At 46.9% G+C, this 24116-nt stretch overlaps 1 protein-coding gene and 1 long non-coding RNA gene across 5 annotated transcripts in view; one reads left to right on the top strand and one right to left on the bottom strand.

The window, feature by feature from the left end:
- EPB41L4B (erythrocyte membrane protein band 4.1 like 4B) overlaps positions 1 to 24116 on the top strand; it is a 151483-nt gene that overhangs the window by 20766 nt on the left and 106601 nt on the right. The gene's annotated exons all lie outside the window — the stretch shown is intronic.
- Positions 1 to 24116, bottom strand: part of LOC308460627 — a 36196-nt gene that overhangs the window by 6440 nt on the left and 5640 nt on the right. Inside the window, exons 2-3 of one of the 2 annotated variants that reach the window (XR_013978659.1) lie at positions 23609 to 23761; positions 16396 to 16567 (exon numbers count right to left, since the gene is read on the bottom strand). This is a non-coding gene — a long non-coding RNA (uncharacterized lncRNA). The remainder of the gene's footprint in view (positions 1 to 16395; positions 16568 to 23608; positions 23762 to 24116) is intronic. The other variant, XR_013978658.1, reaches the window with a different exon arrangement.

Here is a 24116-nt window from a genome sequence, read left to right as displayed (position 1 = left end):
TTCCCAGTCAGCCATCATTATGTTATGTCCAACATCTTGTGCCCATTTAATCATAGCAGATTTCACCGTTTCATCCTGAGTATTCCATTTCAACAGCAAGTTATACATCTTTGACAAAATCTTGGTTTTGGGTTCTAACAGTTCTGTTTCCAATTTTGATTTTTCCACCTGGAAGCCAATTTTCTTGTCCAAATTATATGCCTCCATTATCTGATAATAATGAAGCCAATCTCGCACTTTATTTTTTAGTTTTTCAAAACTCTGCAATTTCAATCTGTCTCCCTCTTGTTCCAAAATTTCCCAATATTTCGGCCATTTGGCCTCCATATTGAGCTTTTTCTGAGCCTTCACTTCCATCGGTGACAACCACCTTGGGGTTTTATTTTCAAGTAGATCCTTGTATCTTATCCAGACATTAAACAATGCTTTCCTGACAATATGATTTTTAAATGCTTTATGTGCTTTGACCTTATCATACCATAAATATGCATGCCATCCAAATACATTATTAAAGCCTTCTAAATCCAAAATGTCTGTGTTTTCAAGAAACAGCCATTCTTTCAGCCAGCAAAAAGCTGCTGATTCATAATAGAGTTTAAGGTCTGGCAGGGCAAATCTGCCTCTTTCCTTTGCATCCGTTAGTATTTTAAATTTTATTCTAGGCTTCTTGCAAGAAGCAAGAAGGCATGTTGGTATGTTGTAAGGATATATACACCCTTTGGTTGAGAACAAAACCAACCAAAAGTTTATTTGGAATTATAATTGCCTTTTTCTTTTCTTTTCTTTTCTTTTCTTTTCTTTTCTTTTCTTTTCTTTTCTACTTCTTTGCAATATTCTTCACACATGTAATAGAAGGTATTCCAGATTAGTCCAATGTGAGTTTTCCAAGCTGGGACAAGTCAATTCAGTGATTTGACTGAAAGCAGTGTAAGATACCTGCTTGCTTGCTGTGAAATCTGCCATTTTGCATTTTTGGGAGCTCACACGGTTTGTGGATTCTGATGAATTTATCACATCTTTGTTTGCATTGATGTATAAGCTAGTTTCAGTGGAGGAACAAAATGTTCCCATGCAAGGATGGGTAAGAGAAACAGGTTCGGGAATTGGAAGAACAGGATATATGCCGTTGGCTAATAACAGCTTGACAGTTGGGAAAGTGTTATGGAGATCACTTCAGGTGGCAGATTTATATGTGGGATTTGTTCTCCTGCTTCCAGGCTAACATGCAGTGATATGAAAGCTGTAAATGTTTTTGTGAAAGCATTTAGCTCAAGAAGTAAATTCTGATACTTCCACACAGCACTTGCAAAAAAAGAGCCTTTAGTAAGCCCTTATTTTGAAGATAGCTAAAACTCTGCCGTTCATCATTTTTATATCTCTTAATGTAATTAGTTCAACTTCCTGACTTCTTTGATAAGGCGGTTGTGACAGAAGGTGCCCTGCCCACACCTGGCAGAATGGTTCTTGGGCAGCCTTGGAGATGAATGATGTCGCTTCCAAGCTTCTGCTGTCAGTGCTGGAGACTCCTTGCTTTGAGTTGCTGCTTGCAGCCCAAATAATTTAATCCCTGCATTAGCAACATCATTCCCAGAAATCCATGTAACAAACACATCAAAACTTATTTTAGGAAGAGGCAAACTCTTGTTTTGGCTTCAGCAACCTGCCTCTGTGGGCTGACAGTTTGGCTTCAGAAGACACGGAACATTTCCCCAAAGAAGCCGGAGGTGATCTGCATCAGAATATTTCTGCTGCATTCCTAGCTGGCCCTTAGATCCGATTCAATTCTTGACCTGAGCCCGGCTCATGGATGCCAGAAGCAGCACACAGCCGCCCAGTTGGATGCAGAGCCTGTCTCCCCAAATTGCCTTGCTTGTGATTCGTTCTCGGGTTCCAAGCTGTTTGGTCAGCCCCCACAGTGCAGTTTGGCGTGCGGTGAATAGATGACATGGTTGCTTAGCTATGCATCAAGCTTGTGGCCCAGCCGGCTGCATTTTAGCATGTTTGGGCTGTTGCAAGCTAGATTAGCAATTGCACAACCTCTTTATTTATTTACAGTACTAAAGTCTGTTCATATCAGCATTTCTCCATGTCAGAATAACTACATGAATTTAAGGCAAGGTGTATTTTTAATAAGCTCATTTCCTTCAAACCTACTTCGTTGTCGCACACAATATTTGCTTTTCATTGCTGCTACAAGAAAAAGGTTTAACAAGTGTTAAGAAATTGCATAATAATACCCAGGGCTCCTTTATAACCATGTGAACAAAGTGTTCAATTTGGGGCCTGCTGGCTGAGAGGTTAAACCGTGTAATCTTGGCACAAAAACAGTAGTCAAAGACTGGGCTAAACTGATATTACCTTAGTGATATTTGGTTTTAACCAGATGGAATGTTAAGCATTAACACATGAAAGGATTACGTTGATGTTGGAAATGCAGCTGATGACAGTTGCGTACAAAAGAGGCAATTCACTAAATTCTTTGTACTGCTGTGCCTATTTTTGTAAAAGAGAGTCAATCCGGCATAAATGGCAGGTTATAGCCCCCACCCCAATGCATGGGCCTGTTCTAATCACCTGAACTCTTGTAGCCTTTATGTATTATAAGCTAACAAAACTTTGGGACAAGTAAGTAGAGCGAAACTCTGAAGTGGGAAGACTCCAGGTGATGGAGAGGACTGCATGTGTGGGATCCCTGCTCTCCTCAGTGGGAGACTATTGCTGCTGCTGCTGCTGCTGCTGCTGCTGCTGCTGCTGCTACTGCTACTGCTAAAAATACAGTTTTTATTTATTTTCATGGTACAGAAGATAAATTTTGAGAAAACAATTGTTACAACAGTAAACAACAAATTACCGGTACTTGTCCTGATGAAATTACAGACTTCTGTCATGCCATGTGTTAAAGTTTCATTTGATTACTCTAAGAGATCATGCCACATTTTCCCATGAGTGCTGGGTGGATTCCTGCCACTGCCTGAAGAATTTATGTATTCAATAAACATTTGTCATATGGATCGTGTTTGCCCTTTGCTGCTCTCACCTGGCATGTTAGTTTCTCAGCCAGTGCTATTGTCTGTACTCTTGTTATACCAACACCAGTTTTCCAACATCTGGCTGTCTTTGTATGAGCAGCAGTCATTAGAAAGGCTAAGAGGTCATCTTTAGGATAATCAGGAGCAGGCATGACCCTAAGCCCAAGTAGTGCTAGTGCAGGGGACATATCCATGGTTTTCTTGTATATTCAGCTTATTTCTTTGAAGGGTTTGATAATGTCACAACACCACCACATATGGAAATATGTACCTTTGACTGCGCATCCCCTCCAACAATTGGGATTGACTTCCTTGCATATTCGGGACAGTCTCACCGGTGTATAATGCCACTATGCAGAATTTTTTAATGAGCCTTCCCTTATTTTTGCAGAAACTAGACTATTGGTATTTGCACATCTAGGTCCATTTCCCATGGCATTTTTGTGAACAATATTGCCAAATTCCAGTGTTATTAGAACTTTGTAAATTGAGGAAGCTATGAGTGGAGAGAAGTTAAAAAAGATGTGCTCCATTGCTGTTAGTTTCCTGTTTGCTTGAGTGGAAATGTCTGGGTTTAACAGGAATCTTCACAGCTGGTTGAAATGGTACCATGACCATTTAAGGTTTCGTATGGCAGCTATGAATTGTTCCTTTCATAGTGGGATACTGTTTGCATAAAAATCTTTTAATCTGTAAAGGCCCACCTGTTCCCAACCATTCCAATCTAAGTATTGTCCTGTTTCTTTAAAAGACGGGTGAAAGCAAAGAGGGATAAGGGGAGATAGTGGGGGAGCCAGTTTTTAAAATGTTGCTTTCCACACATGTGGTGCAGAGGACAGGGTACGCAATCGTATGGGTTTTAGTGAGTGAGGAGAGTAGAAAGGGATAGGCTCTATATACTGGATCTGAAATGTCTATATTTATACACTGTTTACGTTTTTGCCCGTGGTTCAGTGACATCAAATGCTTTAGCTGGAAGGCATTGTAATAAGTTTGAATATGTGGGATTCTGAGCCCACCATTTTGGACCCTTCCATATATAATTCTGGAGCCTAGTCGTGCTTTCCCCCCATCTTGAATAAACTTGTTTATTGAGCACTGCCAAATTTTAAATTGTTTGGGTGTAATCATAATCGGCAGCACTTGAAAGAAAAACGAATTTTTCAGCAGGATAGCCATCTTTACTGCAGCTGTGCTTCCCGACCATGATAAACGTAGGTCTTTCCAGTATTCAAGACTTTCTCATACCTGTAGGAATACTGGTGTGAAGTTTGCTTTCCTTAGAGCTGATTTTTAGTTATCTGCACTCCCAAATATTTTATTACCTTGTGGCAGGTTTTAAAACCTGTCTGATTTTGAATGGTGAAGGAATGCATATATACATTAGTTCTGATTTGGATTTGTTGATTTTTAATCCAGCCACTTCACCATAATTGCCTAGTTCTTTCATTAATACAGGTGTCAGGGGTTCAGGAGCAGAGGCAAGGGCAAGGGAGGAAACAGAGAGCGAGGGGGAGGAGGCAGAAGAAAAGATGAGTGATGACGACGACCCGAGATCTCCGAGTCTTTCCAGTGAATCAGAAGATTCACAGAAAGGAGCACCAGTGGCCAGGGCAAGGGGGGAGCCTAGGGGGACACCCCAGGAAGATAGAGCCAGAGGGGACTCAGAGGGGAGCAGTTGGAAATCGGGACCAGCGTCACCGCCAGAGAGCAGGGAAGAGGAAGGGCGCCAGGGATCAAGCGCTGGCAGCTCACAACAGGGGGGAGGGCACGAGTCAGGAGTGGCCACACCTCCATCGGGGAGCGAAGAAACGGTCAGACGGAAGGTGGAAGGTTGGGCGCGCGCGACAAGTTCAAATGCACAGGAAGGTGGCGCAGTAGGCAGCCCGGAAAGGGAGCCAGGTCCTAAAGCCCGCCGAAAGGAGGGAGAAGAGTCAGGGGGGTCAGCGTCAGCGTCAGAGGAATCCCGGAAGGAAGAGACCCCGGGGGGCAGAGGGACCCAGAGAAGAACAGTCAGGCGGAAAAGGTGGAGCAAGGCTAGGATATTAAGTTGGTGTACAAGGGGCGGAGACTCAGATGGAGCTTCGCCGATCTAACCATTAGACGTAGGGTTGCACGCAGCAGCTTGAGAATGGAAACTGTAACTCAATAAAGACTTTTATTTAATGATCGCTGGCTAGCGTGATCCTCTGTGAGCTAGGATCTGGAAGCAACTCTGACAGTAAGCTCCATCTCTTAAATTGTGGGCATCTACAGCCTCGCGGAGAGGAGAGAAAGCGGGTGCCTACTAGCGAGCTCACGAACGGCAGACAACATGACGGCCGAACAGCAGATAGTGGAACTCAGAGAAGCAGTGTCGCGCCTGAATGCCGAGGCTCTTGCATCCAGGAAGAGAGAGGAGGACGCAGCTGCCGCCTACAGGGATCTCCAGGTCAGGTTGGAAGTGCTTACGAAGCAAGGGCAACTGACACCCAAACCGGAGGGGATTGGGTTGGGGAGACGAACAGGCGGTTTGGTCTCTCACTTCGATGGGAATTTGCAACAGTACCCCAACTTTAGAGCAGATGTAATGTGTGCACTGCAACTGCTGAACAAAGACTTTAGAGATGAGCAAGAGAAGGTGGGATTCATCATGTCCCATTTGCATGGAGATGCTAAAGCATGGCTGCGCAATTTGTGGAGAGATAAGGATCCGGCGCTCCAAAATGCGGATGCCTTTATTAAAGCGATGGATGGGTGCTTTTTGTCAAGCATTGACGTGGATCTTGCTCGGCAGCAGATACATGGACTGAAGCAAGGGAGGGCCAGCGTAAGGCAGTACCATGCCCGCTTTTTCGCTTTGGTCAGTGCTCTGGAATGGGACAGAGATTCGGCTCCTGTAAGAGACCTGTTTTGGGAGGGATTGCACAGCTCGGTTAAAGATGAAATTGCGAGGGGGGAGAGACCCCGGACCACGCAGGAGATCGTTCAGAGGGCGCTGGCGGTGGGGGTGCGGCTGGAAGGACGTCCGTGGAGCAGTGGCGAAGGGCGTGGAGGGCGCGAACCAGCCAGGGGCTCCTCCTTCCTTCCCAGAGAAGCAGCGCGTGCGCAATCCACGCCTCCGCCAGGAGGAGGAGCGGAACCTATGGAGGTTGGAGGTGCAAGGGCTCAGTCAGCAGCCAGAGCCCTAGCACCGGCAGCAGTGAAAGCGAAGCCTCCTAGAGGGAACAGGAAGTGTTACATCTGCGATGATCCACAGCATATGGCGAAAGAGTGTCCCCAGAGGCTCCACAAGCACACTGCAGCCTCAGCAATGGTAACTGCAGCAACGCAGCAAGGACAACCACAGCAGGGAAACGACGGAGTCTGGTTGGAGGAAGAGGCACTGGGGCCCAGCCAGACGTGTCAGTGAAGCAGTCCCCAGAGATTTTACAGCCCATGGACCCCCTCCCGCCCAAACCGGTAGTGAGGCTCACCGCGTCGCTCCAGCTGCCCAATGGAATCACCATGGACGTGCCAATCACCATTGACTCCGGAAGCAATGCGGACTTTATAGGGCAGGACTTTGTCGACCGGCACGCTATACAGTTGCTGCCTGCCACGCTGCCCCTGCAGGTTGTCACGGTGGATGGCAGGGAGCTGCTAGGGGGGCAAGTGGTGAAGCAGACGCCACCAATGGTGATGCGACTTGGGAATCACAGGGAAATCATCAGCTTCAATGTCACTCAACTATCGGACACGCCCATTGTATTGGGCATGAGTTGGCTGGACAAGCACAGCCCGACGCTGGCTTGGTACCAGAGGCAGCTGACCTTCGGCTCTTCCTTTTGCGCTGAACACTGCATCGTGCCCAGGCAGGAAGGAGGGGAAGAGGAGTCACAGCTGCAGCTAGGCACGCTGCAAGCGGTTCCCCACAAGTACGCGGAATTTTTGGAGGTTTTCTGCGAGAAGGAGGCAGACAGGCTACCCCCCCACAGACCATATGACTGCAAAATTGACCTGCTGCCGGGGGCGGCGCTGCCCAAAGGGAAGCTGTATTCCATGTCTGAGGACGAACTGCAGGAACTCAAAGAGTTCATAGATCATAATTTGGAGCGCGGTTTCATCCGAGAGTCCAAGGCAGCGGGGGGCAGTCCGGTATTCTTTGTTAAGAAGCGGGACACGCCCCAAAAAAGACTTGTAGTGGACTTTCGCATCTTGAACAGTGTGACCAAGCCATCGGACTTCCCCATGCCCCGAATCGACGACCTCCTCGCAAAGGTACGGAAGGGCAGAGTGTTCACCAAGTTGGACCTGCGAGGGGCATACAACCTCATTCGCATGCGGGAAGGAGATGAGTGGAAGACAGCCATGTTCACGCCCCTGGGCACCTACGAATATAGAGTTATGCCTTTTGGATTGCAAAATGGCTCCCACGTTTTTCAAGCTTTCATGCATCACGTGTTGGCGGGGCTCCTCTACAAGACGTGCGTCTGTTTCTTGGATGACATCCTGATCTTTTCGGAATCGCAGCAGGAGCATGACAGACACGTCAAGGAAGTGCTGAGCAGGCTACAGCAACATAGGCTTTACGCCAAGCTGGAGAAGTGCCAATTCGACGTGACCGAGGTGGATTTCCTGGGCTACAAGTTGTCTGATAAAGGGCTCGCCATGGACAGCGCCAAGGTCCGAGCAGTGTTGGATTGGAAAAGCCCACGCAACCGGAAGGAGGTCCAACGGTTTGTCGGCTTCGCGAACTTCTATCGCAAGTTTATCAAAGGCTTTGCGATGCAGACAGCGGCCATCACGGACACGCTCAGCTCCAAGAAAAAGAAGTTCATCTGGACAGAGCAGGCGGAGCAGTCCTTTCAGGCACTCAAGCGTCTCTTCGCGTCGGAAGAGCAGCTGCTTCATGTCAACCCCAGCAGGCCGATGAGGGTGGAGACAGACGCTTCGGACAGAGCCGTGGGAGCAGTCCTGCTGCAGAAAGACCCGCAGGGGGTTTGGAGGCCGGGAGCGTTTTATTCAAGGAAGCTCAGCAAGTCCGAACAGAACTACACCATCTGGGACAGGGAGTTGCTGGCCATTCATGCAGCGTTCAAAGCGTGGAGGCACTTCCTGATCGGCGCCAAGCACACGGTGCAGGTCTGCACGGACCACAAGAATCTAGAGCACTGGCGCACGGCACAGTTCCTGAACCAGAGGCAGATACGTTGGGCTGAGTTCTTTGCGAATTTCGACTTCCGAATAGAATATGTCCCGGGGGACACCAACATCATGGCGGATGCTCTCTCCCGTAAGCCACAGTATCTGGAGGAGGCAACGCCAGCGGCCGCCATGCACATCTTCGCACCGACAGTGTGGGCGTGCGCGGCGGCAACAGTTGACCTGGATGCGGTGCGACGAGCGTTGCAGGATGACTCCTTCGCGCAAGCAAAGATGGCAGAGGTGCACAGGGGCACGGCAGCGACCGACGAGTTCCAGCTGCGAGATGGTTTGCTCATCCGTAAAGGGGCCATCTACGTGCCGGGAGACGAACTTCGCGCCAAGGTACTGCAGCAGCTGCACGACGCGCCCACTGCCGGGCACTTTGGCAAGGAGAAGACGGTGGAATTAGTAGCCAGAGACTTCTGGTGGCCCGGAATGAGAGGGGAAGTCGCGGACTACGTGGCGAGGTGTGACACCTGCCAGAGGGCCAAACCAGTGCACAGACCGCCGGCCGGACTGCTGGAACCGCTGCAAACTCTGTTCGAACCATGGGAGAGAGTGGCTCTGGACTTTGTCACGGATCTGCCCAGCTCGAGGGGCAAGACGGCTGTGCTGGTGGTGGTGGACTTGTTCTCCAAGATGGCACATTTCATTCCGTGTGCGAAGGTGGCCACGGCGGAACAAACCGCCAAACTGTTCATAGACCACGTGTTCAAGGTTCACGGTCTGCCGCGGTCTATTCTGTCCGACCGAGGGCGACAGTTCATCTCGAACTTCTGGCAGAAGCTGATGGGCTTCCTGAACGTCAAGATCAACCTGGCGTCGGCTAGACACCCGCAGACCAACGGGCAAGCGGAGCGGGTCAATGCCATCATGCAGCAGTACCTGAGATGTTATGCGAATCAACAGCCTGCGACGTGGGTGGATTACCTGCCTCTCGCCGAGTTCGCCTACAACAACACGAAGCACGTGTCCACGGGGGTCACGCCGTTCTTCGCCAACAACGGGAGGCACCCCAGAACCTTCCCGGGACTGGAAAGAATGGGGGAGGGGGAGCCGCAGACAGCAGATGCGTTCGCGTCGGAGTTGCAGGAGGTCCACGATCAGCTGCGGCGGCACCTGGAGCTGGCTAAACACGCATACAAGGTACAAGCGGACAAACACAGAAGGGTTGGCGAAGAGATCCATGTGGGAGACTGGGTCTGGTTAGCAGCCCACGCAGTGCCGGCCAGGTCGTTGGCGAAGAAGAAACTAGGGCATAAACAACTGGGGCCCTACCAAGTCGAAGAACAGGTCAACCCGGTGGCTTTCAGGCTGGCTCTTCCGGAGGGTTCCAGAATGCATCCGGTGTTCCACAGATCGGTGCTCACTCCCTACAAGGCACCTCACAGGTTTCAGGAACCAGGAAAGGCACCGGGTCCACTCCGAGAGAGAACCGGGCAAGGGGGAGTGGCACAGGAGGAGCGCATCAACGAAGTCACGGAGATTTTGGACTCCAGATGGGGGGAAGAGGGGGTAGAATACCTTCTCGCCAAGGAGGGCACCCCGGCCAGTGCCAACAGCTGGGTGCCGGGCTACGCTTTAGACGAACCTCTGCTCAAAGAAGAGTTTCATGCCCTCTTCCCACATAGGCCAATGCCAGCAGACTTTTTCGACGACTGGCTTTTCACGCCCACGCTTTCAGCCAGCACGTTCCGGGGGTTCGACTCGGACGAGGAACCGACACGAGACGCCCGTTCCCCGGAGGGGTCACCCTCGGGATCTGCTTCAGAACCCTCGTATTGGTGGGATGATCGACCAGAGGAGCAGTTCCGCAGAAGGTGGCTGGAGGGTCCAGGACGAGCAACGTCTCCAGAAGGCAACGAGGGAGAGACGGACATGGACGTTTTCGGGGACGACCCGGGTTTCGAGCACGGCGGCACAGAGATGGAAGCGGAGGTGACCGTCGTCAACGAGAGCAGGGAGGAAGAACCGGAAGACTTCGGATGGCGGCCCGCCACGGGAAGCGAACTGTATCCGACATTCGTCCCCCTGACACAGCAGCACCCAGATCCCGCACCGGAAGGAGGGGAGGGGGGAAGAGGGGGCTTCGAGGGGGGGATGGATGTCAGGGGTTCAGGAGCAGAGGCAAGGGCAAGGGAGGAAACAGAGAGCGAGGGGGAGGAGGCAGAAGAAAAGATGAGTGATGACGACGACCCAAGATCTCCGAGTCTTTCCAGTGAATCAGAAGATTCACAGAAAGGAGCACCAGTGGCCAGGGCAAGGGGGGAGCCTAGGGGGACACCCCAGGAAGATAGAGCCAGAGGGGACTCAGAGGGGAGCAGTTGGAAATCGGGACCAGCGTCACCGCCAGAGAGCAGGGAAGAGGAAGGGCGCCAGGGATCAAGCGCTGGCAGCTCACAACAGGGGGGAGGGCACGAGTCAGGAGTGGCCACACCTCCATCGGGGAGCGAAGAAACGGTCAGACGGAAGGTGGAAGGTTGGGCGCGCGCGACAAGTTCAAATGCACAGGAAGGTGGCGCAGTAGGCAGCCCGGAAAGGGAGCCAGGTCCTAAAGCCCGCCGAAAGGAGGGAGAAGAGTCAGGGGGGTCAGCGTCAGCGTCAGAGGAATCCCGGAAGGAAGAGACCCCGGGGGGCAGAGGGACCCAGAGAAGAACAGTCAGGCGGAAAAGGTGGAGCAAGGCTAGGATATTAAGTTGGTGTACAAGGGGCGGAGACTCAGATGGAGCTTCGCCGATCTAACCATTAGACGTAGGGTTGCACGCAGCAGCTTGAGAATGGAAACTGTAACTCAATAAAGACTTTTATTTAATGATCGCTGGCTAGCGTGATCCTCTGTGAGCTAGGATCTGGAAGCAACTCTGACAACAGGCATTGCATCTTTTGGGTTAGAAAACATTATTTTTGCTATATCATCTGCAAAGAGGCTTATTTTATGCACTTATTTTTTAATTTCTACTCCTTTTATCTCCAAATTGTTTCTAATGGAGAGGTCCAGTTGTTCAATTGAGAGGGCAAACAAGAGGGGTGACAGAGGGCATCCCTGCCACACCCCTCTTGCAGTGGAGAAGGCTTCAGAGTCTATACCAGTTACCCTAACCTGAGCGTATGAGTTTTTGTATAGTCTCATGACAGAATTCATAAAATATAGCCCCATATTCATTTTTGGCAACAACCCTTCTAGGAATTGCCAGTTGACTCAATCAGAGGATTTATATGCATCTATTGATATGACTGCTAGTGGTAAATTTTTGCTTTTGCTTGGATGGATAACATTTCGTAGACGGAAAATTGGGTCACAGATCTGTCTCTGGGGTATGGACCCAGCTTGATCTATGATGAAATAAACGTGTTGAGGCTTGCAGTAAAGATTTTAGCATCTTGATTTTTCCCTGGGTTAGGTATAATCTAGGGCTGGCATATGTCCTGAATTTCCTGGACATAGCCAGGATTTGGCCCCTGGAAGCAGCATCCGGGTGGAAAACGCTGAAACGTCCAGGGAGGAAAAAACTCAACAACTTTGGCAAAATAAATCAATCAATAAATAATGCCCCAAAACTTTGCCAAAAATACGAAATATGGCAACCCTATATAACTATTATTTTAGAGTGTTTCCAGGAGGTTGGTACTTGACCACCTGAAAGAATATCATTAAACAGAGAGGTTAATCTTGGGATCAGAATCTCACTGAATCACTTATAGAAGTTTGCAGTGTAACTGTCTTAACTTTATACCCCTTCAGTTTTTTGATTACTGTGGCTACCTCATCTATAGGCTGGTTTAAATAGTCCCCGTGGGTGTCATTTACTTTAGGTAATGCAGTTCTTTCCAAATACAGTGGTACCTTGGTTCTCAAACGGCTTTGTACTCAAACAACTTAGAACCCAAACACTGCCAACCCAGAAGTGTTCCGAACCGTTTTCGGAAGCCGAATTTGAGTGATCCGTTTTGAGTGTTACACTTCCGATTTGAGTGCCACACTTCTGTTTTGAGTGTTACACTGAGGTCCGTCTGTTTTTGCTATTTATTTTGAGTTTTTCTTTTTGTGCCTTTTTTGTTTTGTTTTTGTGACTGTGTGGAATCCAGTTCAGTTACTGATTGATTGTTTGACTGCAGTACATTGTTTATTGCTTTCATTTTATGGATCAATGATCTTGTTAGATAGTAAAATTCATGTTAAATTGCTGTTTTAGGGGTTGTTTTTAAAAGTCTGGAACGGATTAATCCATTTTGCATTACTTTCTATGGGAAAGCACGCCTTGGTTTTAGAATGCCTTGGTTTTGGAATGGACTTCTGGAACGGATTAAGTTTGAGAACCAAGGTACCACTGTATTCTGTAACTGTTGGGAAGGAGGTGATAGGATCAGCATAAAGGGAGGCATAAAAATCTCTAAACATAATATACTTACTGTTATCATCATATTTAAGGGTACCTGCCTTATCCCTTAGCTGGTTTACTCTCTTAATGTTCATTCTTTTCTGAATACGGTTAGCAAGCATCTTAGACTTCTTACCACCATGTTCATAATATTTTTGGTTGAGGAAAAGCAAATTTGTAGAGTTTTTTTATGTTTCCAAGGCTGTGACTTCTGCTCTCCTAGCATTCAAGATCCTTAAAGTCTTCTTCCTGCCACCTCTTATGTGCTTTAGTTCAAGCTGCCTTATTTCCAGTAGGAGGTGATCTGATTCTTTGGCAGCCTTTCTTTTGATTGCTGTCGCTTCACTAATGCAGGTCTCCTGATGATGCCTTCATAGCTTCCCAGACTGTTGCAAGAGGCATTCTCTCTGTGGTGTTAATATCCAAGTAGTTATTTATTTCTGAAAAGAGGTGGTCTGTTGCCAGCTTATTCGGTAGGAGAATTGCAGGAAATTTCCAGCAAGATGATGACTTGGGTTTTTCTTGGAGACGTAAAGTGGCCCCCACTGGAGTGTGGTCAGAAACAGTGCGACAACCAATCTTTGATTCAACAATTATTTGAAAGTCTGATGTTGAAATCATGACAAAATTGAAATAGGAGTATGATGAGTAACAACTTGAAAAAATGAAAAGTCTTTAGTAGTTGGCTGGAGCTCTCTCCATATGTCTGCCAGGTTGTGTTTGCGAAGTATGTCTTCCAATGCTGAGGGTGTTTTATGTGACTTGGTTACAGTGGGACCGGTTCTGTCCAGTTGGGGATCTCATACAAGATTTAATTCCCCTCCTAATAGCTCCATGCCTTCCTGGAATCCAGATAGTTCTTGCAGAGTGAGTCAGAGAAATTGTAACTGTCCTTTGTTCGGAGAGCAAAGTGATAGTTGGTGTGATGCCTTTCCTTGGGCCTTTGACATAGTGGCCTCTCTTGTCCGTCAAAGTTCCCTTGAGGGTGAAAATCAGACTGTTGGAAATCAGCACCGCTACACCTCTTGCTTTTGATGTGCCAGGAGATGAGATTTGGACATCAAAGCCTTTGAGACAATGAATTCTATCCATTTGCTTCTTACAGTGCGTTTCCTGTAGGCGTATTATTTTAGGATTTCCCATTTGAGCAGTAGCTCGACTCTTTGTTGTTCCACTGGTGAGTTGAGATCATTGACATTTATGGTGAGTATTTTTCAACAACAACAACAACAACAACAATAATAATAATTTATTATTTATATCCTCCCATCTGGGCGGCTTCCAACACAATATTAAAATACAGTAATTAAAATACAGTAATGCATCAAACATTAAAAGCTTCCCTAAACAGGGCTGCCTTCAGATGTCGTTTCTAGTTTCCATTGGCCAGATTATTATTATTATTTAAATTTGTTAGTCATTTTATTTTGCCAAGGGTAACCTAGAGTTACCCTTACAACCAACCAGACAGATGGATTCTTCCACATAGATACATTAAAATAAAGAGGGGGGCAACACATTAAAAACATTCTGTCCCCTTTCAAAAGGCCACATACAGTGGTGCCTCGCAAGACGAAATTAATCCGTTCCGCGAGTCTCTTCATCTTGCGGTTTTTTCGTCTTGCGAAGCACGGCTATTAGCGGCTCTGCGGCTATTAGCGGCTTAGCGGCTATTAACGGCTTAGCGGCTATTAACGGCTTAGCGGCTTTCAGAAAAAGGAAACAAACTCGCAAGAACTCGCAAGACGTTTCGTCTTGCGAAGCAAGCCCTTAGGGAAATTCGTCTTGCGGAACGACTCAAAAAACGGAAAACTCTTTCGTCTAGCGAGTTTTTTGTCTTGCGGGGCACCACTGTATAGTTAAAGTTTTAGCCCAGCACCTAAAGATATGTAGTGAAGGCACCAGGCAAGCCTCCCTGAGGAAATTTTACTGCTGTTGAGATCACTCCGGGTCTGAGGCTTTTCACTGGGGGGAAGTGGTGGTTCTTTTGTGTCTAAGGAACCCCCACCCTTTCATAGTAAAATACAAAAGGGGATAGGAGATTTCTTTTTCTGATGCCACCGCTGCTTCTCAAGGCTCAAGATCGCCTCTTGAGCTTTCCCGGGGTTGCATAGCCCTTGCGTAGCCCCCAAAAGACCCCCTTCAGTGACTGCTCCGTCTCCGAGTAGCTCAGGTGCGCACCCGCTTTGATCCGCGGTAAACAGGAAGTCGGCAGTCCCACCCCAACCTGTGTCATGCTGCCGTTTTCCAGCACTACCCTCCTTCTGTTGCTTGGTTCCTCAAACATCAGAGGCTGCGAACACAACCATGAACCACAGAACCTGGACACAGAGTTTGCCCTCGCTCTCTACCAACGCTGGGCAGAGCTCCACCACGGAACGAACCTCACTGTTTCCCCAGTGAGCATGTCTCTTTCTTTGGGGCTCAAGGGAGCGCATTGGCCCAGCGGCAGCATGCTCTGGGAACAGCACTCATGGTGAGGCATCCCTTTGAGAAGCAGCTTTTCGGTCATGAACTTCACCTTACAGCTTGGACTGTCAAGGCAGTGGATGGTATAGGCTAGGTCAATACTGACCACTGTCTCTCTTCAGCCACACGTGAAGAGTTTGGGTCATGGCAGGCTCCGGAGAGCGGGGACGAGGGAAGAAGCGTTGGGGGACCAAGGGGCAGAGAGAGCCAAGCCCAATTCCTCCCAGAGCTGGCCCCGCCTGACCACGTAAGTGTGTTGCAACAGAGGAGGCGGGCCCAGTGGGGAGGCAGCTCCATTTTATTTCAGACATCGTGATATTCTGCAATGTTTAGTGGGTGTTATATTGTGATGTTGAAAGCCAGATACCATCCAGCCCTAGTCATGGGTGGAGTGCAGGGCTTGCTGTTACTGTAGCGTACATTGAGGCTCTGACTCAGTAGAGAAGCACACGGTGTGCATGTAAAAGGTCCCAGGTTCAGTCTCATGAGCTACATGGAGACCTCTTAGCAGAGCTGGTCAGAAGAGGAGAAGGAACAGGACACGACTGTGGAATTGGATCCTGGGAAGGGGCCCATTGGCTTGGGAGGTGCTGATCTTGACACTGGGGAGGGACCAGGTTGGTTGTCAAATGGAGGTCTCATCCCCAGTACAATTGGACATCCCAAGAGCTGAGGAGGAGCCCCCTGGTTTGACTTCAGCCCTGTTTCCCATTGCCTCTGGATTGGCAGCTGAGGCCGGAACAGACAGCGAATTAGCTGTGAGACTCTGTCTCCATATCCAAGGATGTGGTGCTAGCTGTGCCAGCACAAGCCGTTCCAGCCTACTCTCCAGAAAGCCTGTTTGCTTGCCCCAGTGGGCTCTTCAAAAGGGGAGCTGCAGGGGCATGCGAAGCGTTGGGACAACGTCTTAGTTATGCCTAGCCATGAACATTAGGACTGATATAACTGCTGACTTGCACGCCTTGTAACCTGATCTTTGTTTAGCCATTGCATTTGGCGAAAAGGGAGCCAAGAGTACTGTGTCTTCAAGTGGGAGCCAGAACAATGCCCTGCTCGTGATCTTCCAGGGGCCAGTGTTAGACACAGAATCCTGGACAAAATAGACTTTGTTTCTGACCCAGCTAAGGGATTCTTAAGTTCTGATTACAGTGTACCATGATGCTATAATTTAGACTGGTAGTGTTTTTACTACTGTCTCCAAAGGCAGTTTGCAACAAACATGTTTTGCTATGTGCGCCTTACAGGTGCAATGAACAGAGGACTGGGATAAGCTGTGGCTCCTTGCTATGTAGACATGCGGGGGCGAAGCACACATGACATTGCATGCTGTGTGAAGCAGCTGTCCCTTGTACCTCATTCTCAGGCATCAGTCCTCTTCCAAGTTGGCCTAGGAAACAGATGGTATATACTGCAGGTATTCAGCTGTCCATTCAGAATCCATTTATCCATTCTTCCTGAGACCTATTTTTAACTTTTGTCAATTCTGTTGTTGCTGCGACAAGTTTGTGTAGCAGAGTTGATTGGCTATAATAAAGATAAAGTAAATTAGCAGAAAGCAAACTTAAACTGTTGATATACACTACAATTTCTTATTCCAAGCATGCACATTTCCTAATAGCATGTACTAATTGGTTGACAGAGTCATCAGAACATGCTGATTTGCCCCTAAATGTAACTTTTATGTTATTCAGAAGAGTTTAGCATACATGTGCATGCCTGCACATGCATTATGTATATCTTAAGGTGCATAACAACCAGCTGTTGAGCACATTCTGCAGGTCTCACAGATAATGTATTTTTCAGAAATATAATGCATCTAGTGTTTTAAAAATACAACAGATTCTAGTGTACTAGAAACTCATATTGGTATTTCGGGATATGTCAACATTCCCCAGACCCCGTAGAGACTTTTCCATGAGGGGTTCCTGAAGTGGCGTTGGGGCAGACATGTGGGTCTTTCACATGGCATCAATGCATCTGGCAGGAGGCAGACTTAGCGCGTGTGATCCACACAATCACCCTGTGTGATGGGGTCATTTAAATTTTATCCCAGCGATGTGAGAGCTTGTTCACAGAGAAGAGGCTTCCGTGAATTTGGATGCAGGTGTAAAGAGCCCCGTGCTCATGATTTATGTCCGACTGCATTTGGCTGATATTTGGATCTTGAATAAGGAAACTATATTTAAATTTCAAAATGTGGACTTCTGCCTATCTCTTTGTACCCATACAAAATCTCCAAATGAGGCTACTTGCAATCCACATGCTATTTTAAGTTGACACCAAGGCCCCAGAGATCATGGGATCATAGAGTTGGAAGGGACCCTGAGGATCATCTAGTTCAACCCCCTGCAATCCAGGAATATTCACCTGTCCCTCATAGGGAATGAACTGCAACCATGGTGTTATCATAGCATATACCATGGGCCGAATCATAGAATTGGAGGGTGCCTTGTTAAGCTGTTCTGTTGACTCCCATGCTCAGTGTGGGGAAACCAAACGCAAAGTATCCCCAACAGATGGCCGTCCAGGCTCTGCTTGAGGAGCAGACATAAATATTGGAGAACGGAACAAAACTGCAGAGTGTGAGTAATTAAGGAGTAATTCAACTCTCTGAATTAACCTGGAGAGATACAAGGAGGAAGGCATTTTCTTTGTAATATTTCTTTTTAAATTTTCATTTTATAATGTTATATAAAACAGAGAGAACAATTGTAACAGATGAAAATCAAAATATAAAAACAAAGTAAAATAGGCACCAAGGATGAGTGCAGTTGCACGTGCAATAAAATAACAAAGTTCAAGTAAAAAATATTAACATTATCATCAGATTATCAAGCCAAGGTAAATATTTGGAATGCTCTCAGTCTGTCAGTTTTGCCAGCCAAACTTTGAACAGGAGCTTTCAAACTGTGTGTGTTTGTGTTTGGATGTTCTCTCTCTTTTCTTACACACACACACACACACACACACACACACACAGTCTACATGTACCGTATTTTTTGCACCATAACACTCACTTTTTTCCTCCTAGAAAGTAAGGGGAAATAATAATAATAATAATAATAATAATAATATTTATTACGGCCATAGGCCCATACAGATAAAAAACAAGACATAAATAACAGCTTGTGCACGTGGGAAAAAACAGCCGCTAAAACACCACTGTAACAATAAAATACTATGAGATGGAATGACATACTGCGCCTTAATTAGCTTGTAGTGCTCCTTGGCAACGCTTTTGGGTAAGGACAGCGACCAGAAACCTAGCCACTTTCAGGGTCGTATGGGTATCCTTATCCTGCAAGATTTGGGCAAGGTGGAATTTTGGTGGGGTACCCTCTAGTTTCTGCATGATTGATCCCAACAAATTTGCCTGTGGCACGTTGAACAAGGGGCAAGTGAACACAATGTGCTGAAGCGACTCCGGCGTCTCCTTATCACATTCGCACATGGCGGAGGCTTGGCCCTTTGAGAATCTATGTCTCAGGACATTGGAGGGAAAAACGTTAAACCTCGCTTTGGTGAAGGCCAGCCTATGGGCAACAGTCGAAAGGGAGGAGAGGTATGATGGAACGCAGTAAGTTAAAGTAATACCAATGTTCTGGGGCAAACCCCTAGTCAACTCATCTCCAAGTACACACGCGCCTAGACTAGCGGATTACCGCTGTCCACTCCTTTTATATGCGGACGATGCGGTAATTCTATCTTATACACGTGTTGGACTAACCAGAGCTCTGAAGATCTTTGCCACGTATTGTCAACTCAACCAATTAACCATCAACCATGTTAAATCTAAGATTCTGATTTTCGCCAGAAGTCGGAGAAAGTAAGGGGAAATGTCTGTGCATGTTATGGAGCGAATGCGTGCGGGGGGGGGGATCTGCTGCAGTCGTGAGCAGAGGATCCATGGTTCCCCTTCCTTCCCTCTTCCGTGGTTACAAAGCATGGATCCACATGGATCCTCAGGATTTTTGCATTGGGCTACTCCAAACTCACTGTCAGATCACATGTCTGTGGCCATAGCATGAACCACAAAAATCATATATCCACTATTTCGTTTAGAATTTTTTCTTTTCTTGTTTTCCTCCTCTAAAAACTACGTGTGTGTTATGGTCTGGTGCGTGTTATAGAGCGAAAAATACGGTATATTTTGTGTGTCTATTGACATCAAGCTAAAAGCATTTTTGATTAGAGTGGCCTACCCAGATATGTAGAATGTTGAGGGGTGTGTGTGTGTGCTTAATATATTTTACTGATTTTTCAAAATAACATGTAATAACAATCCTCCCAACCAACATCGCCCACTTCACACACCCCACCCTCCAAATACAGGTTCCTCATGGGAAAACATTGTTCCAAAGTGTCAGGTGTGAGTCTGGTGGAGCTCATTCTGAGTGACAGTCAGTTGTGTGTGTAATAAAAGAATGCCGCTATAAAGTTATCCTCTTCCAGCTAATGCCTTAATGTCCTTAGTTAATTTTTTGAAAGTGCCAGTATCCCTACTTTCTTTTTCCACTGTGATGATAATAATTAAAGGTAAAGGACCCCTGACAGTTAAGTCCAGTTGCGAACGACTCTGGGGTTATGGCGCTCATCTCGCTTTACTGGCCGGGGGGGGCCGACGTTTGTCCACTCCGCAGACAGTTTTTCTGGGTCATGTGGCCAGCATGACTAAGCCGCTTCTGGTGAAACCAGAGCAGCGCACGGAAACGCCGTTTACCTTCCCACCGGAGTGGTACCTATTTATCTACTTGCGCTTTGAGGTGCTTTTGAACTGCTAGGTTGGCAGGAGCAGGGACTGAGCAACAGGAGCTCACCCGATCGTGGGGATTCAAACCGCTGACCTTCCGTTTGGCAAGCCCAAGGCTCAGGGGTTTACACCACAGCGCCACCCGCATCCCACGATGATAATAATAATGATTATTAAATCTGTATACCACCCTTCATCCGTAGATCTCGGAGCAGATCACAGCATAAAAATACAATAACACAAAATGCATAATAAAAACAAGTACAAAACAAACCTATAACCCCCTCACCTCACCCCACTCCCACTAACACATTTGAAGGAGTATAGGATGTTAATCAGCCAAAGGCCTAGTTAAAGAGGAATGTTTTTGCCTGGCTCCTAAAGGTGGATAATGAAGGCGCCAGCTGACTCTCCCTGGGGACTTCCTATTTTGAGCTATGTAGTATTCTAGTGGCAATGTAAAGGAAGGTGATTAGTGCTTTGTATGTCAAATTAACACTATCACCTTAAAAACTGTTAGCAGAACCAAGGTTGGGGTGTAAGTAATGTTATGGTTTGTAATCAAACTTCTGTCACTAACAACAGTCTTCCAGAATGCTTGCAGTTTATAACAATCCCACCACATGTGAATAGTTCTGATATCTTTACACCCTCTAATGAAGGCGTTTTCTGAAGCACCCCAGTGCCAGTGATAAGTCCATAATAATAAAGATTGAGTTGAGGCTGAAGGTTCCTCTTCTTGGGTGGAAGGACACTTTCATGTTAAGCGTGTGGTCCACCAAGACCCCCAGATCCTTTCCACATGTACCTCTAGTAAGCCAGGTGTTCCCCATCCTCTATTTGTGCACCTGGTTCTTCCTGCCTAAGTGCAGAACCTGGCATTTGTCCCTATTGAAATTCACTTTGTTAGCTTGTGCCCAGTTCTCCAATCTGTTAAGGTCATTTTGAATTCTGATTCTGTCTGCGGTGTTAGCTCCCCCTCCCAGTTTGGTGTCACCTGCAAATTGGATGAGCATCCCCTCAATTCCTTCATCCAAGTCGTTTATAAAGACGTTGAACAACAGGCCCAGGATGGAGCCCTGAGGCAGACCACTGGTCACTTTTTTCCAGTCAACCTGCTACAAATCCACCTGTTGCCTCATTCAACCCACATTTTACCAGCTTCCTCGTGAGAATATCATGGGAATATTTTTGTCAAAAGCCTTGCTGAAATCCAGATACACTATGTCCACAGCATTCCCCTGATCCAACAAGTTTGTAATTCCATCAAAAAAAGAAATTATATTGCTGGCATTACTTATTTTTTAGAAACCCATGCTGGGTCTTAGTGATCACAGCATCCTTTTCTAAATACTCACAGACTGACAGTTGAATTATCTGTTCTGAAGTGAAATGCTATTCTTTCTTTGCATATAACATTTATATCTTGGGGAGTGGGGGTTGTATATGATGAAGGCATGTTCCTGGGCTCTCCTCAGCACAAACATATAAATATAATAATAATAAAAACTGTGAGAATGATCAGGTACATGTTGTTGTTGTTGTTTAGCCATGTCCGCCTCTTCGTGACCCAATGGACCAGAGCATGCCAGGCACTCCTGTCTTCCACTGCCTCCCGCAGTTTGGTCAAACTCATGTTGGTAGCTTTGAGAACACTGTCCCACCATCTCATCCTCTGTCGTCCCCTTCTCCTTGTGCCCTCCATCTTTCCCAACATCAGGGTCTTTTCCAGGGAGTCTTCTCTTCTCATGAGGTGGCCAAAGTATTGGAGCCTCAGCTTCAGGATCTGTCCTTCCAGTGAGCACTCAGGGCTGATTTCCTTAAGAATGGATAGGTTTGATCTTCTTGCAGTCCATGGGACTCTCAAGAGTCTCCTCCAGCACCATAATCCAAAAGCATCAATTCTTCGGTGATCAGCCTTCTTTATGGTCCAGCTCTCACTTCCATACATCACTACTGGGAAAACCATAGCTTTAACTATACGGACCTTCGTTGACAAGGTGATGTCTCTGCTTTTTAAGATGCTGTCTAGGTTTGCCATCGCCTTTCTCCCAAGGAGCAGGCGTCTTTTAATTTCGTGGCTGCTGTCACCATCTGCAGTGATCATGGAGCCCAAGAAAGTAAAATCTCTCACTGCCTCCATTTCTTCCCCTTCTATTTGCCAGGAGGTGATGGGACCAGTGGCCATGATCTTCGTTTTTTTGATGTTGAGTTTGAGACCATATTTTGCGCTCTCCTCTTTCACCCTCAATAAAAGGTTCTTTAATTCCTCCTCACTTTTCTGCCATCTATGTTGTGTCACCTGCATATCTGAGGTTGTTGATATTTCTTCTGGCAATCTTAATTCTGGCTTGGGATTCATCCAGCCCAGCCTTTTGCATGTTGAATTCTGCATATAAGTTAAATAAGCAGGGAGACAATATACAGCCTTGTCGTACTCCTTTCCCAATTTTGAACCAGTCAGTTGTTCCATATCCAGTTCTAACTGTAGCTTCTTGTCCCACATAGAGATTTCTCAGGAGACAGAGGAGGTGATCAGGCACTCCCATTTCTTTAAGAACTTGCCATAGTTTGCTGTGGTCGACACAGTCAAAGGCTTTTGTGTAGTCAATGAAGCAGAAGTATCAGGTACATACCAGAGAGTAAGTCCTATTGAACTCAGTGGGACTTACTGCTGAGTAAAAGTGCTTAGGATTGCAGTGTAAAACTGCTGCGGAGGCAGGAAGAAGATTAACAAAATCCATCCTCCTGGCAAACTGGGGAAATATCTCCTCCCTCACGCAGTTTGGGACATCCTACACCTTTCCTCAGCAGTTTCTTTTTCTTTGAGAAAAATAAGAAGCTCATGTAAATGTAAACTGAGCTTTAATAATAAAGAAAACTGGAACAAAATAACATATTGGGAGAAACTAAATACAACAACATGAGGCAAGTTTTGAGGCAAGAAACAAGGTGGCAGTAGGTCCCTCTTAAGGGATCACACCCTGAAGGGAGGGGCTGATCCAGAGCAGAACCCCAAGAGACCCTCCACAGGGTGGGAAAGAGAGAGAGAGAGAGAGAGAGAGACAACACACAGAAACAAGCAAGACTCCAAAGTGCTTATCTTGTGAACTTGCCATTTAAATTGTTTAATCATGTTGCAAAAAAGAGGACCGGGTGAGGAGATCTGATCTCTTCATCACTTTTAATGGATCTCAGAGACGTGAAGGAGAGGGAAAAGCAAAAGGAGAAAGGATCTTTCTGGGGGCTAGGATGCGAGGTCCCTTCCAACTCTGCAACGGATTCTCTTCCTCCGCTTCCCGCCCCTCCAGAATTTCTTTCTCACAGGGGAGCCTATCTTCCGCTTCACTGCAGACAGCCTCTCCACATTTTCCAGCTCTCCCTTTCCCTGCATCACATTGTAAATAAGGCACCTTCAGCTTCATGGGGAAAGGGGACTGTAAGAGCTTGTGGCTGCTGTTCACTTTTTCATATTTCTCTCCATTTGAAGCACAGACATGCAGGGATCCTGGCTGCCCCCCCAGCTGCGGCTCTGATTGAGTTCACGTATAAAACCCACTGTAACACTGTCCTTTATGCAGCCCGCTGTGTCTAGTTTATCCTTCTCTTGTGCCCTCCTTTCTTTTGCCACTGCTCCCAGCTCTAAAGTTAACTTTCAGCCAACAGAATGCTGTGAAGAGAATAGAGTGGCCCCCAGAAAATGCCCCCCCCCAATTACCAATAAAAGTTTCCTTCCAAAAAGTTAGTTAGTAAATGGACAGAAAAGGCCCAATGTAAGTCCTGTAAACCAATCCTAAATGCAACAATTATATCACCTTTCCGAATGTGTAAAGTGGTTGGATCTGGTTGCATGGCTGACTGCAGAACAGAGGGAAAGCAGAGTCCCTGCGTGCAAGGCAGCCTGGCTCAGGTATTGAGATTCACTCCTCTTGTTTACAGGAAACACAAGCTCTACAGAGTTCAGCGTCCTAGAAAAAAAGCAGCCTTGTACCAGTTATAACTTGTACAACAAGAAGTACCTAGTTAACAGTAACAAGCGTGGAATAATCATTACAAACGCCATGCTGAAAACTGAAGTTATGTGTTCATGCTCCTGTGGAATTAAAAGTGTGCATGGGGGCTTCAGTGTATTTTGAGTATGCCAAATTGCATTTTGTTCAGTAGGATGTGTTGTCCTTGGGAGCCACATCTGGAATTATATGTTCACGTTACTCTGCACACTTTAATTAAACTTGAGAAAATCTGTGCATGCCACAGAAATTAGCAAATACCATGTAAGTAATGAGAAGGGCCCGGAGGGCACGGCTTGACAGCCACAAAATT

Source organism: Podarcis pityusensis (genome assembly GCF_964106645.2).
Source record: "Podarcis pityusensis genome assembly, chromosome: 13".
Classification (NCBI taxonomy): domain Eukaryota; kingdom Metazoa; phylum Chordata; class Lepidosauria; order Squamata; family Lacertidae; genus Podarcis; species Podarcis pityusensis.
Note: the sequence above shows the minus strand (reverse complement) of the source record. Positions and strands in the feature narration are given on the sequence as shown.